At 25.3% G+C, this 4757-nt stretch overlaps 1 non-coding gene across 1 annotated transcript; it reads right to left on the minus strand.

The window, feature by feature from the left end:
• Nucleotides 1-1578: 1578 nt before the first annotated feature.
• On the minus strand, nucleotides 1579-1697 carry LOC143920483 (U5 spliceosomal RNA). Its single transcript, XR_013261344.1, has one exon. It is a non-coding gene; the product is annotated as a U5 spliceosomal RNA (small nuclear RNA).
• Between the last annotated feature and the right edge of the window lie 3060 nt (nucleotides 1698-4757).

The following is a 4757-nucleotide window of genomic DNA, read 5'->3' on the forward strand; positions in this document are numbered from 1 at the left end:
TGTACAAATAATGAAATCAAATTTGTATTTTACATTAATGTAATGTTAATAATATTACATAAGCAATTTTTTATTATGTATGAATTGTTAATATTAACGACTGTTGTGCCTTTCTCTTGTATTGCCTAAATGTCAATAAGCCTTCAAATAGTTGATGACTATGGCAAAAGTTAGTTACAAAAATTAAATGCAAAGTGTCAAAAATACTAGTATAATATATATTTTGTGTATTATCATCATCCAACATCAGCAATTGAATTAACTTTCAACAGTCATTTGTCGGAATCTGAATGTAAGAGCTGTTAAATATCACGGACGACAGAGAGCTGCACATACGAGAAAAAAAGCTAAATCACGATGATAATTGACATTTAAACTTATTGGGGGGCATGATATCATTTACCGAGAAATACCGTGAAAACTTATTTATAATAATATTCTGTCGTTCAATTTGTCGTTTCATTTAACGTTATTATTTGTATGTAAGAATGTATGTACACGTTGTTATATGTAAGAATGTACATATGTATATACATACATACATACCACAATTGGTGCTATATTTTCGTCATTTACATACAAACGTACATATGTATTTATATTACGAAAGAGGTGATAAATGTATACAATATGTCCAGTTCCTGCTCATGCAGACATGCATTTTTAGTATGTGTTGATTGAGAAAACATATACTATTTATACTCTTCAAGCACATGCTAGATGTACACAGGGCCGTCAAGAGGAATGGCCCGGACCCTGGGAAAATAATTCCAGGCCCCATGACAAACTAAAAAAAATATCTTATACATATGCATATTTTTCATTTGCGAAAAATCTATCAGAACTTTATTACGTTACGATTTCACATGGTTTGAAAAATAATAAGCATTTAGCATTAAATAAATATATTATTTTATGTAGAATAATATAAAATATCAATATCAGTCAGTCGGACAGCCCCTCGAAAAGTCCGGGCCCTGAATTAATATATATATATATATATATATATATATATATATATATATATATATATATATATATATATTTATAAATATATATGTGTATATGTATGTATATATATATGTATGTATATATACATATATAAATATATATATATATATATATATATATATATATATATATATATATATATATATATATATATATATATATATATTTTTTTTTTTTTATTTATTACACACATATATAAAAATATACCAGGAAGGCTTAACAGGTAAACCCCAAATGTGCCTTCCTGGTCCACATAATTATTACACAGATATATGTAAATCTAAATATCTGACATCTATGGTCAGTATACATATATTACAAACATCGTATTAATACGATAAATAACGATGAATAACTTTCATGTAACAATACGAATTTTTTATATTCGATTAACAACCACAGATACATCTATGGTGAGGAATATGGCGAAACCTAAGATATAACAATAACTAAAGGTTTGTAAATTCTGATAAGAAACGATTGACCTAGACAAATCAAGGTCTGGCCAGCAACGAGACTTAGCGGGGAATCGAACTCGTAACATCAAGTACGAAATAATTCAACATTCACCACTAGACCACGCTGCTGGTTAAAAATTGTCTATAGACTCATTTGAGTGCTCCCTTACACGGAAATCCTTAGTAAAAGGCGAAAGATTTATTCGTATTGAAGGGAAACCAGAGTTTATATACATATATTTAATATATAGTTTATATACATATATTTAATATATAATATATTTTATATAGTGCTATTTAATCATATTATAGCTTTCATTCTTTTCCTTTTCATTTGTTTATTTTGTATTTACCTTTTTCATTTGTTTTTTATATTTGTAAATTTCAATTTCTTCTTATATTCTATCTTATAACCTTTTCCAAATATTTTAATACTATAGTTTAATTATGCAATGTACTACATATTTTGTCATGCCTTTATTCTTTACTTTTTAATTTGTTTTCCTTATATTTATCTTTTTCATTTTTGTAAAAATCTATTATTGGACTCGGATGTTACATATATTATTTATTTACTTTTTGTTTTTTTTATACCTATCTCTGTACATCCTGTCTGTTGATTTTTCAATTAATAAAAATAAAATAAAAAAATAAAAATTATATATACATATATATGTATATATATATATATATATATATATATATATATATATATATATATATATATATATATATATATATATATATATATATATATATATATATATATATATATATATATATATATATACATATATATATATATATATATATATATATATATATATATATATATATATATATATATATATATATATATATATATATATATATATATTTATATATATATATATATATATATATATATATATATATATATATATATATATATATACATATATATGTATATATAATTTTTTTTTTTTTTTTTAATTATTAAATGCATAATATATTGAAAACTGGAAACGAGTATATTTTTTGGTGATGACTCAAAAATACCACATTTTTTTATAAGGTGTTAACAAATTTGCAAGACCATCACGACATAAATTCGACAAAAAAGCAAGGTCAACTTGATTTATTCGGGTAAAAAAATGTTGCACTTTCTCTACGTATCGACAGTGTATGTATGTATGTGTTATGTAACAGTGTCGAGTGCATCTCGTTTTTTTTTTTCAATTTTGGAAATTTGGAAGGGTCTCAATTTATTCTCATTTTTATATAAAGTATGTACATATAATGTAATGCAATGATCTTAGTTTCCTTTAATTGATGGTAAATTTCGCCAGAGGTTATCTAGTAGATTGTTATTAATTACGAATCTTATTGTTTAAAACACATAATTTAATATTATAATATTCAAATAATAGATAAAAATACAATAGGATTGATGATCGGAAGTGACTTTACTCAAAGAAAGACGAACTGCATATCACATGCCAAACTAAATAAAGGCTTTTAATAAAAGCTTTTAGAAATAAGGACAGCCGAAGAACTAAATTAAATGTACAAATGTAAAATAAAATTGCGTTACTGACGTGCGAAACTACGCAAATAAGGGTTTTCTATAAAATTTTGTTATCTGAGTAATATTTTCCTTCTTTGTTTATTTTTTTACGTTTTGCATTATTCACGTATTTTCGAGAGTTTAAACAAATATATAACATTGAAAATTTTCAGTTTCGATTTTATAAATGAAAAATATGGAATTGAAATTAATTTATTCATTTCTAAATTTATTCCTGTCACGCAATTATGTACAATTTGATCATAATATACTTCGGCTCTGAGATGTTTTGGAACAAAAATATGTATGTTCGGGTATAATAATAAATATACATTAAAAATACAGACACATCGAGAACTATTTTAGTAAAGAAATTTGTAAATTTTGCGGACTAACATTCAGTGGTAGAATAAATATGGTAATTATTTTTACAACGGTCACTTTTAAATCTAAGTGGAACTTTTAGTCTCAATCATCTCAATGTTTATTTTATTTTTTATTAAAATTCAACAAAAACACTCTTTAGACATTTCACAATTTACAAATAATTAATTGAATATCAAAGTTTATGTTTTCAATGTGTCAACTCCTGGATATTATTACCCTTTAAAAATATGGATATTCTACAATATGTATATTATACAATATGTATACCAATCAACATGAAAGGTATCCGATAAAATTTTCGAAAGCAATTCCCGAACACTATTCTAATTGTGACGTTTTCTTTGAAACTTATTTGCTTAAAAGACATATTTTTCAGATTTCTATTTTTCGAGTGACATATTGTTCGAATGCATATTGTAGCCAAATTTCAAACAGGTGCAGTGTTGCCGTTTGCAAATCTGCCTAGACGCGCGCTCACTTTGTTTTAAAAACGCTATATCTCAAAAACTGTCGCACACAATAAGCTAAAAATTAATTTTCAATGAATTTTTAAATATATGTATGTATGTAAAGGTTAATATATTGTGAGATTTTAATTATATGAAAATAAATTATGAATCGGAAGTGGTAGCTTACTGCCGCACAAAATTGGGTTTTTCATTATTTTATATTTTTTTCATTATTTTAAATCCATGTAGTAATAATCGTTAATAGAAAAAAACATCTAAATTATTGAAGCGGAAATGGTTCTTTTACTCGCGTAAACAAAAAATTCATAAAATAAGAAATTTATTTTTGAAACTACAGGGCTTATATTTTCTTAATTATCATTCTAATTCTGGAAAGATCTATTTCCTTTTTATATTGAGTGCATTTCAAATATCTATTCCTCCTGTTGTCGTTGCTATTGATCAATTATTTTCCGATATTATTTTTATTACAATACCGAACGAAAATTGCCAAATGATCTGAAAATTTGGTAAATCATTCACGTGCTATCTATGTAAATTGTTATACGTACCACATTTGGAACACGTGCCATAGGTTCGCCACACCTGTTCTAAGTCAAATCTAAGTATCTTTGTGAACGCATAGAAATTGCTTGACGTTTGAAGACCATATTTACGTTCGTTATCAGCAATTTGCACAATTTGCTCATCAAAACACATTTCTCAACTAATATAAATGTACATATGTATATGGCATTTGTAACAAGCTGGTGTAAAGCTAAAACTAAATTTTTGATAATCGGACATACATATGTTTGTATATATTTACATCTATTTCTATGTTTCTATTGCACAGCCTTACTTAAGCAGGATACAAGATGATTCGGCATGACATCGCTGCATGTG

This window comes from Arctopsyche grandis, chromosome 1 (assembly GCF_051622035.1).
Source record: "Arctopsyche grandis isolate Sample6627 chromosome 1, ASM5162203v2, whole genome shotgun sequence".
Lineage (NCBI taxonomy): Eukaryota > Metazoa > Arthropoda > Insecta > Trichoptera > Hydropsychidae > Arctopsyche > Arctopsyche grandis.